Raw genomic sequence first — 16213 nt, 5'->3', positions numbered from 1 at the left:
ACTAACAAAAAAAAGAAAAAAATGACACCACTAGATCTATTGGGAGGGGTTCTTCTTTAACTAAAATGAAGACTTAAGGCCACAGTAACCACTTTTACATCTATCTGTCCACCCACAACTTTGCTATGGCACTATTCATTCTTTCTTATAAAATTCTAATAGGGTTAGAAAGGGTGGATTCAGAAAGAATGTTCGCAATGATGGGAGAGTGCAGAACCAGGGGTCATAATTTGAAGATACGAAGTAAACCTTTCAGAACTAAGGTTAGGAGAAATTTCTTCATCCAGAGGGTGGTGAATGTATGGAACTCACTATCACAGAATGTGGTTGAGGCAAAATGTTGTCAGATTTCAAGAAAAATTAGAAATAGCTCTTGGGGGCTAAAGGGCAATGGGGGGGGGCAGGGAGGGTGGCGGGAGAAATTAGGATATTGAATTCGATGATCAGCCATGATCAAAATGAATGACAGAGGCTTGAAGGGCCAAATGACCTACTCCTGTTTCCAGTTTCTATGTTTCGATAACTAAAGAAAAGGATATGATAAAAGAATGTACTCCTTCTGTGCAAATGCAAGGATTACAGGATATAAAAAAACCCACTTAAATATACATTGCACTGCTTTTAAACCATGCAATTCATTCGGCGCACTCCCTGACAAGAAAAAATGGGGCCCTGGCTAGAGAACCAGCTGAAGCACAGCGATGGAAGAGCCATCAGCAAGGATATAAGGGATAGTGATCCCAAATTTACAGGATAACAGGCAAGGGAAAAGAATAAACTCAACCCTCTGTGCTCAACACATGTCCTATCAGGATAACAGACAACATCACATAATCAGGAGTAAAATCACAAGGGAACAAAGTTCAGGATTAACAACAAACTGCAGGATTATTAGCCATCCATGGAGTTAGAAAAGGCTAAAGCCATGACCGTATTATCAAGGAGCATCCAAGAATCATTCAGAATTTTACTGAAGTCTCCACATCATATTGGTGTTTCAGAGCCCAGAGGAGCAAGCGCATAGCAGCCAGTTCTCAAAATCAGCCAGAAACCTCACCGCAGCTCTTCCTCTTCCCAGGGAGACTAGCTCATGGACAATCCTCGTCCGGCCATGTCCCCTTGACTTAAATAGGATTTTTGACACACCATCATTTTCAAGGGCTGAAGGTGAGCCTTCATCAAGGAAACCTTCTTGACTGAAAGATTATCATCTCCATACCATTCACTGTCTGTAGGATTTGTTGTGTTGAGTACTCAATCTGTGCCGGGGGGCAGAATACATCTTCCCCATTTTTAGTCATAAAAAGGGTCTTCATATTGGTGCTAACCGTACCTCCTGAGCATGGGCCTATTCACTAGCGCCGCCACTGTGAACTGGGGCCCACCCAAGTCAGCTCCAACAGCATCTCACAAAGAAGGATTTCTTCAACTTAATTTGGCTACCCACAGTCAAGAAAGGTAACCAGGTTCTTCCAAAAATATTGCATAGATTATATACATCAAGATCAACTAAATATAGATCATGCATTAGGGTAAAAGAAAGGATTAAAAGATGAGCCGCTCCAGAGATACGAAAATGCAGCCACCCTTCCTCATATCATGTGACAACAACTCCTTTTTTTAAAATGTGCTCTAGTTCTAATCTCTCCAACATCCTTTCAGCATTCACCCTGTCAGGTCCTTTCAAGGTCTTGCATGTTTCAACAATATCACTTTTCATTCTTCTAAGCAACTCCTACCACCCTTCCACCCACCCCACCCCCTAATCCCAGTTATCAGTTATGGGTACAGATGATTGTTATGCCAATGTTTGGGTCAAATGCTCATTTTGTTTTAAAGGTACTAAAGTGACTTACACTTGAGTCAAATTTGGATGCATCTTATTGATGCAGTGTGTTACTCCCTCCTCTACTCGGGATCTGATCATGAGGATATTCGGGGGAAACAAGAACATTTTTATTTATTGAATTATGATCTTGAATGTACTCCCTGAATGGATGTTGGAAGCAGATATATTTGCAACTTAAAAGAGAAAAATAAATGGCTTTAGGGAAGAGCAGGGGACTTACTGTTAGGACAGAGCTGGCATTCGCATATTGAGCCAAAATAATGAAAGCAAAGCATTTCTAGGATTTAGCTTGATTGGTTTAAGGTATTTGACAATAAATATCTAGCCAGTAACGCTCATGGATGAAGAAAATATCTGCGGTGAAACATCAGGAGTGAAAACCAGATTCATTCGTTGTCCTTCATTTGGTCACAGGGTCACATTTTAGTGCAATAATTAGTCAGTCTAATTGAAAATAAGTCCAAGGAAAGGGACAAGCCAAATAATATAAAAAGCATTTTTGAGATACCTTTTAACAATATGATTGTTACGCAGTGCCAAAAAATAAAAATTTACTCTCGCAATTTTAAGTGTTCCTTTGAGCAAAACACTATGTGGTAGTGCAACCCTTAATGCATTCTTTTGGGAGTTTGCCTAATTTTTAAAAAATGTTATGCAAACATTTTGCAAAACAAATTAATTTACTGGTCTTGTGCCAATGTGACCTGTATGGCTTTGGCATTGCCACATTCCGCAGCAATTCCGTTTGGAGTTCTAAACCTAAAGTTAAATCTTTACTAATCAGATTTTCTTCCTGTTAGAAATGTCAATGGAAGATTGCCCATTTTTCCTGCAAGCTAATTTCTTTGCTGACATTATAACAACCAGTGCTGCTTTACCAGCCCTTACATTTTACATCATTTGTGAAAATCAAGGAGCTAAAAGGTAGATTATAACCTGGGGAATATCAGTGGAAGCAGAATAACTGAAGAATTTAATGGTATTAAGTAGCCTAATTATCTGCTTGGAGATAGTCCTACATTGTACGGAAAGGAAAGGTCATGCTGTTCTTAAAATAATCTTAAAAAACATGCTTGTGATACTAGAACACTCCATAACTCGAATAGGTCAATAAATGCTAACATGCTTTTCTAAATGCTGACAATGTAAACGTACTTACGGTTTTTCATAGATTACTTGCCTGAAAATGCTGTGGTTGTTGATCCATTATAGAGTCAGTTGGCTTCAGATCTTCGGTCATCAGATTATTTCCTTTCATTGATCCACCTAAACAAACATGTATATTTATTGCCTAGTGTTTTATTTTGGGCTGCAAAAATCAATATTAAAGCACTTGGGGTTAAAGTTTGTTCAACCATAAATAATTTAAAAAACATAATTGTTCGACACCAAAGCAAATTTCTTCTAGACTCTTTTTACACTGTAAGAAGTCTTACTACACCAGGTTAAAATCCAACAGGTTTATTAGGAATTATGAGCTTTCAGAGCACTGTTCCTTCATCAGGTAAGTGTTTTACACTGAGAGATTTCTTCATTGGGAAATAAGGTGCCTGATATAACATACATAGATGCATTACAACACATAGATGTGTTAAGTGAAACTTGTCTAGCTGATGAAGGACAAACTACAGATGCTGGATACACATTCTTATAGATTGTTGCAACAGTTTAAAACATCGTGAAACAGGAAGAAGTTTGGATAAAGTCCAACCTGGTCTCCAAACTTGCCAGTGTCTCAAGGCACAAAAATAGAATTCAGGACATTGGGATTTTCCCTCAAAGAGAAAGATCACTTTGAAGGAGATAGAATCTTCGATTGCTGCAGTGCCAAGATCAGATAAACTCAGCATCCATGGTGTTTAAACACGAGAGTTGGTGCAGAGTATTAAATTGGGGAGGAAACCATAGGGAGAAATAGAGTTGGCAGCAGCAACATCTTTCTTCCAAAGATATATGCACAGCATAATCTCCTTGTTACCTAAACTACATTCCATACTCCAAATACCCTGGTTGGACCCTCGCTCCAAGCACTGGTATCTAATGGACCAAATCATAGTCAGAAAGGACAGGCAAGATGTCAGAGTGACAAAAGCCATGTATGGATCAGTTTGTTGGACTGCCCATAAACAAACTGTCTCGAGCTACCATCAAAAATATAATTTTTCAACTTCCAACTGACTGGAAGTTTTCAATTTGAACTGAGATTAAAAAAAAGTTACTTAAACATGAAGGCCACATTCCTAGTTGGAATTGAGAAATAAGCAAATCACCTTCAGAGGAGTGTGAAGAGAGAGACATTTCCTGTATTCCAGACACCCCATCAAATCTCATAACTGTCCAAGGAAGAGATATTAAAAATGCTGGATATCAAAATAGTGACTGCCATAGACAGACACACCAAAAGTCTCTTGGAAATACACAATGGGTGAAGTATTACAAGGCAAGGTTGACTAGCTACTTGAGATGGATTGTAAGTGGCACAGATGGTGTCAAGGTCTTCAGCAGAGGAAATAGGCTGAAGGCTGATCCTTCTTTTGCTCTCTTTTTGGGATAAACATATTGCCCGGTTTGAAAGCCTAAAACCCACCAGTGATTGAGATCTCATCTCATAATAATGGCAACATCTTCCACGTCTAACTGCAAAGAATGTAGCTAATACAAACTGCCACAGCATTAAAAATCCAAACCTCAAGTACAATCAAACACAACTCCTTCAAGTATAAAAATGCTGGCTGTCTCAAAATGTGTGAAATTCACAACAGGGGGAGCTCTTCTTACCATTGCGCCCCACTGGCCAATGGACCCACGATGGTTCGCACCCGATTCTCACCAGCACCGAATATCTGACACAATGCTGATTATATTTAAATATATTCAAATGTTGATTTTAATGTAATGAGCAAGCTCCCAGGATGGAATCATCCAGGTTCACTTGCCTCAGTAGGGAAGATTCTCTCTGATGAGAATCACATATGGTCCCCATGAATGAGGATCAGGCATGATGGCCTCCCTGATAGATTTGGAGACAATTGAAGAGGTTGAAGGCAGGGGAGTACCCCTTAGGCAACACCAACCTAGCACTGCCAGCTTGGCACCCTGGTAGTGCCCACCGTGCACCAGGTAGTGCCAAGGGGGCTGGACCAGACCAGGGGTATGCAACTGGCCATAGAGTATCGCGGTAGTGGAGTGAGGGGATGATCAATTACAAAGGCCTGACTGCTACAGCAGCAGAGACAGGTCTCTCTGCTCTCAGAGCACAGAAAACTGCACATGCACAATGGTACTCTCTGATGCCATCAGCCAGTTTTCAAGCAATTTAGGCCTTGTCTATTCCTCCTACTGGTGAATTTCAAGTTCGTCAAGATTATTGTACCAAAGTGAGGTAAGATTCAACCCTGAAGTCATCCAAAAAAGGCACAAATTTATTCAATTTTCACGCTCAGTTGGCACTTGGAATTTTTTTGGTAAGACTGCCCTCAGAATTTGTACTTAATGTAGTAAATAGCAATACCTTGAAAGTGGTAGCAGGGCCACCACCATCCATGCCATTCCCAAGAACCAACTTCCTGGAAACTTGGTCTCAAGACACCTTTCCATTTATTGAGAAAATGGAGCGATAAACGCACAAATAAATGCTGTGTGCAGGAATGGAACGGCGATAATTATGGGGGATTTCAATCTACATATTAATTGGTCGACCCATGTTGGACGCGGTGGGCTTGAGGAAGAGTTCTTGGAATGCTGCCGGGATCGTTTCCTTGAACAGTGTGTGTTGGAGCCGACAAGGGAGCGAGCTATCTTAGATCTGGTGCTATGTAAAGACGCAGGTAGAATTAGGGACCTTGTTGTGAAGGATCCTCTTGGGAAGAGTGATCATTGTATGGTGGAGTTTCTGATGCAGATGGAGGAGGAGAAAGTAGGATCCCAGACCTGTGTCCTTTGTTTGAACAAAGGGGAGTGCGATAGGATGAGAGACGAATTGGCGAATGTAGATTGGGGGCGCAGATTGGGAGGTAGGTCTGCTGAGGAACAGTGGAGGATCTTTAAGGAGATCTTTCTTGGTGCTCAGCAGAAATTTATTCCGATGGTAAAGAAGGATCGTAGGAGAAGAGATAATCAGTCGTGGATAACGAAAGAGATAAAGGAGAGTATTAAATTAAAAGCTGATGCGTTTAGAATGGCTGAGAGTAGTGGGTGAGAAGAGGATTGGGAGAGGTTTAAATATCAACAAAGAATGACGAAGAAGTTGATAAAGAAAGGAAGGATAAACTATGAATCTAGGCTAGCGCTAAATATAAAAAAGGATAGTAAGAGTTTTTATAAATATATAAAAAGGCTGGCTAGGGAGAATGTTGGACCCTTAGAGGATGAGAGGGGGGATTTAGTGGTGGGGGATGAGGAAATGGCTGAGGCCTTGAATAAGTTTTTTGCTTCGGTCTTCACGGAGGAAGACGCGAATAGTTTGCCGGGTGTTAACAATGGAAAGATGGTAGGAGTTGAGGGCCTGAATGAGATCATTGTTACTAGAGAGGCAGTGCTCAACCGACTAGAGGGACTGATGGTGGACAAGTCCCTAGGACCAGACGGAATGCATCCAAGGGTTCTGAAGGAAATGGCAGAGGTGATAGTGGATGCCTTGGTGATTATTTTCCAAACCTCGCTGGATTCTGAGGAAGTGCTGGAAGATCGGAAAACGGCTAATGTTACGCCGCTGTGTAAAAAGGGTAGCAGGTAAAAGGCAGGGAATTATAGGCCGGTTAGTTTAACGTCTGTTGTAGGAAAAATGCTTGAATCCGTCATCAAAGAGAAAATAGCGAGGCATCTTGAGAAGAATTGTTTGATAGAGCAGACGCAGCATGGTTTTGTTAAGGGGAAGTCGTGTCTGATGAATTTATTGGAGTTCTATGAGGATGTGTTTAGTGCGGTGGATAGAGGGGAACTGGTGGATGTGGTGTTTCTCGATTTTCAGAAGGCGTTTGATAAGGTGCCACACAAAAGGTTGTTACAGAAGGTTAGGGGCATGGAGTTGGGGGTAGGGTGTTAGCGTGGATAGGGGATTGGCTGTCAAATAGGAGGCAGAGAGTGGGTGTCAATGGGTGCTATTCGGATTGGCGATTGGTGACTAGTGGAGTGCCCCAGGGATCGGTGCTGGGGCCTCAGCTACTTACCATTTATATAGATGATCTGGAGGAGAGAGCCGAGTGTAAGGTGTCGAAATTTGCTGATGACACAAACGTAAGTGGAACAGCAAATTGTGCGGAGGGTGTGGAAAGTCTGCAGAGGGATCTAGATAGGCTGAGTGAGTGGGCGAGGACCTGGCAGATGGAATACAATGTTGGCAAGTGTGAGGTTATCCACTTTGGTAGGAATAATGGTAGGAAGGACTACTACTTACAGGGCGAAAAGCTGCAGCATGCTACGGTGCAGGGGGACCTGGGGGTCCTTGTGCATGAGTCACAAAAACCCAGCCTACAGGTGCAGTAGGTGGTCAGGAAGGCAAATGGGATGCTGGCCTTCATAGCGAGGGGGATTGAATCTAAAAGTAGAGAGGTCTTGCTGCAACTGTACAGGGCACTGGTGAGGCCGCAGCTGGAGTACTGTGTGCAGTTTTGGTCGCCGCACTTGCGCAAGGATATTTTGGCCTTGGAGGGAGTGCAGAGGAGGTTCATTAGGCTGATACCAGAGTTGAGGGGGTTGAGCTATGAGGAGAGGCTGAATAGACTGGGCTTGTACTCGTTAGAGTTTAGAAGGATGAGGTGAGATCTCATTGAGATGTATAAGATGATGAAAGGGATGGATAGGGTAGAGGTGGAGACGTTCTTCCCGCTCAGAAAGGGCAGCAGGACTAGAGGGCACAGCCTCAAGATAAGGGGGGCCAGTTCAGAACAGAGTTGAGGAGGAACTTCTTCACTCAAAGGGTGGTGAATCTCTGGAATTCTCTGCCCGTTGAAGTGGTGGAGGCTACCTTGCTAAATATATTTAAGACGCGGGTAGATAGGTTTTTGGTAGGCAAGGGGATTAAGGGTTATGGGGAGAAAGTGGGAAAGTGGAACTGAGTCACTTCAGATCAGCCATGATCTTATTGAATGGCGGGGCAGGCTTGAAGGGCTAGATGGCCTACTCCTGCTCCTATTTCTTATGTTCTTAAAACTTTTCACTTCAACTTTTGAGTATCATCTCTATCTAGTAATCTATAAGCTTGCTATAATTGCAAGTTGCAACCATATTGTTCTACTGTCATTTCTAAGTAGGTGAGAGCTTGTGTTTGAGACAATGGCCAAAATTCTCCGGCTGTTCATGCCAGCGGGATTTGGTGGTCTCTGATGGTGTATCTATGGGAGTGTTTTTTTTAATTCATACACACAGCCTTAGACGGGAGGAGAAGTAAACTGTGGGCAGGTCAGGTGACAGGAGTTCATTTTCAGTTTCAGTTTTGGGAGTTGGAGTATTAGAAGCACCAAGCTGAGAGAGAAGTCTCTTTCTTTCTCCCTGGTATTCTCTTCAGAAATTCTGTTGATTAGATGAAAAGAAGATCTTGTTTTCCTGAAGGGTGAAAATCTGCTGTTGTTAGGGGCTGGACCAGAGTCTCTCTGGTGTATTGAGAAGTTGCCTTGTCTTCAAACTGTTCAGAGTGAATCCGGAGAACTACAAACTTCACCCAAAGGCCTCAACTTCCATTATCGTATGAGCAGTACTGCTGTATTGAATCATTTTAAAGGGTTTTGTCGAGGGCAAGAGTTTTGGTTTGATTGGAACGCATTAGATATCTTTGTTAAGGGTTATACATTGTAGTGGTTGTTTTGTTTCTTGTTTGTAATTGATAAAAAGGTTTTGCTAATTTTCTTACTATACATGTTGAATATTTTCTTAAACAAACTTTGCTTGATGTAAGTTCCCTAGTGGGTCATTTGAATCAATGTGAAGCCTGTCATGCATATCCTAGCCAAATTCAAGACACAGTCTATAATCCAGGTGGGCTCCAAAAAACATTCTAGAGTTTCTGACCTAAACCATAACAGGTCCCAACAGCAACGTTCCCCCGTAGGTTTCATGGCAGTGTGGGATGACATCAATGGCAAATCCCAATTACAGTGGCAGGACCAGAGAATTCTGCTGCTAGTGAGCAGCGCTGTGCCAAGCCATTATCCAACCACTATGTTCAGACACACAACTCCAAAAACAAGTCTGCCAAATAACTTATGTATCAGTTACAGTCAGCCTCACAAGTCGAGGTGTTGATTAAATTATACGGTTGGATGTATTAAGTGTATAATACTTCACAGATACATTATAGAATCCCTACAGTGTAGAAAGAGGCCATTTAGCCTATCAAGCTGCACCAACAACAATCCTATCCAGTTCCTCTCCCCCAACCCCACATGTTTGCTCTGCTAATCTTTCTGACACTAAGGGGCAATTTAGAATGGTCAATCCACCCAATGTGCACATCGTTCAAGTGTTGCAGGAAACTAGAGCATCTGGAGGAAACCCATACAGTCAAAGGGAGAACATGCAAAATCCACACAGTCACCTGAGTCTTGAATTTAACCTGGGTCCCTGGTGCTGTTACTTGTTCAGCCTTCAATTGGGAAACCAAATAAAGTCTTTTTTGGTCAACAAAAATTGGATTTTAATCATTTTAATCAGTACGTTTCTACAGTGCAGGAACCAGAGATTCACTTACCTATTGAAAGTATCTGCATGCACTCAGTCTCTGATGATTGTACGTTTGCAGCATTGATATGTGGCTTAGTTGGCTGAGTTTCTGAAACAAGTGGCATTTGTATAGAGTCAACATCAATCCTACTGTCTGACTGAGTGGCTGATGGTTGAGTGCCTATGGTCATAACATATGTTTGAATTTTTAATTCTGGGAAGGAAAAAGATTGTGAAAACATTATTGAATTAAGAAAATAAATTTGCAATATAGGAAAACAACAGTTAATTACTGAAGTGTTTTCAATAATTTTATTAACACATTTATTTTAGACAGTTTGAAATATCTGTTAGCAGATAGGCCCTAAATTCTATTTAGAGTGTAAGGTATCGAGGCATGGATGTACTGAGAAAGATTAATACTTAATTCATAACCAGCTGTGATGACTATATGGTTATTGGTTGAGAAGTTCAATTCCTTCCCTGCAATTTTAAACAGACTAAGGAACGAGAGGAATGTGAGGAAGAACCTTTTTACACAGCGGAGTGGTAATGATCTGGAACTTGCAAAGTGGATTCAACAAGATGAAACCCCCACCCATGGCACAAATTTAATGTCTTCTGTTAGACCTCAGACAGCCCAATGCCAAAGGCTGGAACAGCCTAATCATATGCGTGGCCACACACACACACACACACACACACACACACACACACACACACACACACACACACAATCCCCCCACACCGACACCCACAATTTAATGTCCTCCACCTGAATACAATGACCCTCCAAATGCTATATAGTTAAGTTTCCTTCCTTATATATACAATAAGACAAAACGATTTGCATAAGTTATATGAAGCATTACATTACATTTTTTAAAAATGTATTTCATGGATTATGTGAATTGCTGGCAAGGCCAGCTTTTGTTGCCCATCCCTAATTGCCATTACATTGAGCCATGTCAGAGGGCAGTTAAGAGTCAAGCACACTGCTCAAAGTTAGAGAATAGGTAAGGATATTAATTTCTTTCCCTGTATAGAGCTTTCATGTCATGATCACCATTACAGAAATGAGCTTTTATTCAGTTTCATTGATTAATTGAATGTAAATCCTACCAGTTTTCATGGTGAGATTTGAACCCACGTGCCCAGAGTTGGCTCTATTCACTCTCCACAGATGCTGTCAGACCTGCTGAGATTTTCCAGCATTTTCTGTTTTTGTTTCAGATTCATATTTTGCTTTTTCCCAGAGCACTAGCCTGGGTTACTAGTCCAGTGACATAACCACTACACAATGATGTTCCCTTATGCATTGCTCTGTTCATGCAGCTCTTAGTAAAACAATCCAACCATTGGCAGTTTGAATATGCTCATCTAATTTTAGGGATTTCCTTTCTCTCCACCATTTGTTTGAAGTTTTCATGATCAATTCATAATCTTATTTCACAATGAATGATTAGTGTACTAACTTTGGTATTGCCATTCTTCATAACATCCCTGAAGATATTTGCCGAATGCAGTCTCATCTCTGCTATCCCTACAAGGACCCATGCTTCAACAGCCAGAGTATTTTCCATCTTGAATCTTAGAGGGGCTGAATATCCTCTTTCTGTGCCATAATTACCTCATGACTTTTAACAAACCGATTTTTATTGTTCTACCTTCTATAAGGACAACATTTCCCATTTTCACCCATAAGAAGTACCAAGAAACCATCTGCACCAAAATACCAGGAAGATTTGTATGACTAGAACTTGTTTCGTGTGCTTTGGGTCACCCAAGGATGGAACATTAAGTAGGTAATTTTCCAGATTTAGTTTTCATAAGTTTTATTTGCCTTTAAAATATCCTCTATTTTAATAGAAGTATTTAACTACAAATCATCAACACCTGTTGTGATGAAAAAAGTTTTAAAAATGTTAATTCTGTTTCTCTATACAGATATTGCCAGACCTTTTGAGCATTTCCAGTATTTTCTGTTAATACACTGAGCTAGTTTCCGGTCTAGAATGAAAGCTCAAACAGTTTAAATGATCAATCAAGCTTCTCAATTGCTCCAACCAAGTAACTCCCTTTGTTTTCCCTCTGATATTTTTTCCTCAGGATCATTTACATCATGATCATGGAGAACTTCCATTTCTAGTTTCTGGATATAACACCTAGGGTGGGACTAATACTCTCTAATTTAAAAAAAAATTCAATTGTGGGATATAGGTGTCACTGGCTAGCCCAGCATTCATTGCCCATCCCTAGTTGCCCTTAAGAAGTTGGTGGTGAGCTGCCTTCTTGAAAAGCTGCAGTCCACGTGGAGTTAGGAAGGGAATTCCAGGATTTTGACCCAGTGGCTGCAAAGGAACAGCAATATATTTCAAAGTCAGGACGGTGAGTGGCTTGGAGGGGAACTTGCTGGTGATGGTGTTTCCATGCATCTATTGCCCTTGTGTTTCTAGATGGAAGTAGTCGTGGGTTTGGAAGGTGCTAACTAAGGATCTTTGGTGAATTGCTGCAGTGCATCTTGTAGATAGTACACACTGCTACTGCTGAGCGTTGATGGTCAAAGGCATGGACGTTTGTGGACATGGTGCCAACTGAATGGGCTGCTTTGTCCTGGATATCATCAAGCTTCTTAAGTGTTGTTGGAGCTGCACCAGTCCAATCAAGTAGAGAGTATTCTATCACACTCCTGACCTGTGCCTTGTAGATGGTGGACAGGCTTTGGGAGTCAGTATGTGAGTTACTCGCAGTATTTCTAGCATTTGACCTGCTCTTTCAGCCATTGCTTATATGGTGACTCCAGTTGAGTTTCAGTCAGTGGTAACCTCAAGGATGTTGATAGTGGGGGATTCAGTGGTGGTAACACCACTGAATGTCAAAGGATGGTGGTTAGATTATCTCTTATTGATTATGGTCATTGCCTGGCATTTGTGCTGCTTGAAATTTACTTGCCATTTGTCAGTCCAAGCCTGGATATTGTCCCGATCTTGTTGCATTTGAACATGGACTATCTAAACGAGGAGTCATGAATAATGCTGAATGTTGTGTAATCATCCCCACTTCGTCATAAGGTCGGGTCATTGATGAAGCACCTGAAGATGGTTGGGCCTAGGACACTACCTTGAGGGGCTCCTGCAGAGATGTGCTGAAACTGAAATGTTGACCCCCCACAATCACATCCAGCTTCCTATGTGCCAGGTCTAACTCCAACCAGCAGAGTTTGCCCCCGAAATCACACAGACTCCAGCTTTGCTCAGGTTCCTTGATGCCACACTCCATCGAATGCTGCCTTGATGTCACTCTCACTTCATGAATTCAGCTCTTTTGTCCATGTTTGAACCAAGGCTGTAATGAGATCAGGATCTGAGAAACCCTGGTGAAACCCAAATTGGGCGTCACTGAGGAAGTTATTGTTGAGCAGCTGCAGCTTGATAGCGCTGTTGATGGCCCCTTCCAATGATGATCACGAGTAGACTGACGGGGCGGTAATTGGCCGGGTTGGATTTATCCTGCTTTTTATGTACATGACATACCTGGGCAATTTTCCACATTGTCAGGTAGATGCCAGTGGTGTAATGGCTTTGGCAAGCTCTGGAGCACAAGTCTTCAGTACTATTGTCGAAATGTTCTCAGAACCAATTGCCTTTTTGGTATCCAGTGCCTCCAACTGTTTCTTGATATCATGTGGTGTGTATTGAATTTGCTGGGAACTGGAATCTGTGATGCTGGGGACTACTGGAGGATTCTGAAATGGATCATTCACTTGGTTTGTCTGGCTGAAGATTACATGGAGCGCTTTAGCCTTAGCTTTTGAACTGACGAGCTGGGCTCCTCCATCACTGAGGATGGGGATATTTGTAGAGCCTCCTCCTCTCGTGAGGGTTGTTTAATTGTCCACCACCATTCATAACTGGAAGTGAATCCAGTGGATATGCAGGGCTGCAAAACTTGGATCTGATCCCTTGATTGTGGTATTGTTTTGCTCTATCTATCACCTGCTGCTGGCACGCAAGTAGTCCTGCTTGGTAGCTTCACCAGGTTGGCACCTCATTTTTAGGTGCTTGGTGCTGTTCCTGTGATGTCCTCCTGTATTCTCCATTGAACTAGGGTTGATCCCCTGGCTTGGTGATAATGGTTGAATGGGAGATATGCCGGACCTGAGGTTGCAGATGAGCTGGAGCTGGTTTCCTCCCATAGTCCAAAGATATGTGGGTTAGGTTGATTGGACATGTTAAATTATCCCTTAGTGTCCCAAGATATATAGACTGAGAATTAGCAGGGTAAATACTTGGAAATTCAGCGTAAGCCTGGGTATGAGTCAGTGGAGACTTGAATGGCCTCCTTCTGCACTGTAGGGATTCAATAAGGGCTATGGGTTAAGGTGGGAAAGTGGATTTGAGGATTATCAAATCTGTCATGATCTATTTGATTGATGTAACAGACTCAATGGGCCGAATAGCCTGCCTCTACTCTTGCATCTTACGGTTACATTTCCCTTTTGTGCAATTGCAGTTTGTGCTTATTTTCAGAAAATAATTGCTTCATTGCTCATACTGCACCTTATTTTCTCGTTTACCCCGTTCTGCTATCCATGGATCTCACTTCTTAACCATCATCCTGAACATTTAACCAAAATTTAAACTTATCACTTTTTCTGGCACACCTCCCAACCACTGCACGTCTCCATTTTGTAATATTTGTCACCTTTGTACACACAGTGTGCAATTGTTCTGTGGATGTGATAGATATCATGTGCATCATGAACATGATTACTATCCACCCCTTCTCCCATGTATTCTGTTCCTCAAGACCATTGTCACAAAAAACAAAAGCGCTTCCAGGTCCTTCCCTTTTATGTCTGTGAGCTGCTCAGAATCAAGATTTTATAATTAATTTCAATTAATTACGAAGAACGAAGTGTATCAATTTGATTGCCATTCTTGACAAGTACTGTTGTACCATTACCTTGTCGTTTCCTATGATCCTCCCTCATAGTATACTAAATTTCTTGAATTGAGCTCAGTCTCCAACTGTCTAATACAACGGTCGGAATTTTACCAGCACGTCTGCCTCAATTCCAGGGGTGGGCGAGGCTCGGAGAACAACATTCTCCGCTGGCTTTGGGTGGACATGCCAGTAAAATTCCGGCTAATGACTCTTGTCTTCATAAAAGCCTGTCTATCCCTGCAACAAAGCATTTAAATGCTCAGAAAATAAAGTGACACATATTGATTATCTTCCCGCTCCAGAAGGCACTACAAAGGACAGGGGGTAACTTATGATTGCACTCATGGACTAGTTGGGACCAACTGAACAGAATTCTTTGTATGAACTGCCTATGCTAGAAGCGACTGATAATTTGTGCTCTGGTCAGTCAAGTTTCATTTCATCAATTACAGTGTGGTTTCTTTCACAAAGGCTATTGCTAAATGGACACAGCTACTGCATGCAGGACAAAAATATACATACTCCAGTACATACGTTTAAAACTTCTTGTTGCAAATTAAACACCAGAATTTGTCATAAAATTTAAGTTCCTGTGACTCTACAATTTACCTATAACTTACCGTATTTTTGGCAGATGTTAGTAAGGTATTAGAAATACCAAATCTTATAGCCAAGTCATTAAAATTCAAGACACAAACACTTGTCCTTTTCTCCATACCTTAACTACCTTATTAAAGTCTCGTCAATGGAAGATTATCAATGGACGCAAGGTCACCCTTGGATGCAGATTTCACAATTCTCACTAAACTCATTTATTAAGCTTCTTATCAAATATATCTGCATCTTTTAGTAGGATTTTTAACTGTTGGGAAGTCAGGTGAGCAAATTTTAGTGGAATCCTGAGACAATTTGCTCCTTTTCCCTTATCCACAGCAACTGGTCCCATTAATAGTTTCCTACCACTCTGAACAGAAACATCTGGTTTCGTTAAGAGGATATTTACATCCTGAGTATGTATACTTTTTATCAATTAATTTTTCTAAGATAACTGCCATATCATATTCTATGTGTAGTTTAATTTGTGACTTTTCACAGAGGTTTCACTAGAAATATCGGTACATATAAAATGCCTTACTCCAGTATTTTACATGGAATTACCACTCGAGAACATAAGAACATAAGAAATAGGAGCAGGAGTAGGCCATCTAGCCCTTCGAGCCTGCCCCGCCATTCAATAAGATCATGGCTGATCTGTTGTGGCTCAGTTCCACTTTCCCGCCCTCTCCCCATAACCCTTAATCCCCTCTCTTATCAAGAACCCATCAACCCGCTTCTTAAAAATATTTAGCGAGGCAGCCTCCACCACTTCAACGGGCAGAGAATTCCAGAGATTCACCACCCTTTGAGTGAAGAAGTTCCTCCTCAACTCCGTTCTAAACCGCCTCCCCTTTATCTTGAGGCTGTGCCCCCTAGTCCTACTGTCTTTTTTGAGCGGGAAGAGTCTCTCCACCTCTATCCTATCCATCCCATTCATCATCTTATACGTCTCAATGAGATCTCCCCTCATTCTTCTAAACTCTAACGAGTACAAGCCTAGTTTATTCAGCCTCTCCTCATAGCTCAATCCCCTCAACTCCGGTATCAGCCTAGTAAACCTCCTCTGCACTCCCTCCAGGGCCAAAATATCCTTGCGCAGGTGCGGCGCCCAAAACTGCACACAGTACTCCAGCTGCGGCCTCACCAATGCCCTATACAGCTGCA

The sequence above is a fragment of the Carcharhinus amblyrhynchos genome, chromosome 18 (genome assembly GCF_965287045.1).
Source record: "Carcharhinus amblyrhynchos chromosome 18, sCarAmb.v2.hapA, whole genome shotgun sequence".
Classification (NCBI taxonomy): domain Eukaryota; kingdom Metazoa; phylum Chordata; class Chondrichthyes; order Carcharhiniformes; family Carcharhinidae; genus Carcharhinus; species Carcharhinus amblyrhynchos.
The sequence above is the reverse complement of the archived record's forward strand: the minus strand, read 5'-3'. Positions refer to the sequence as shown.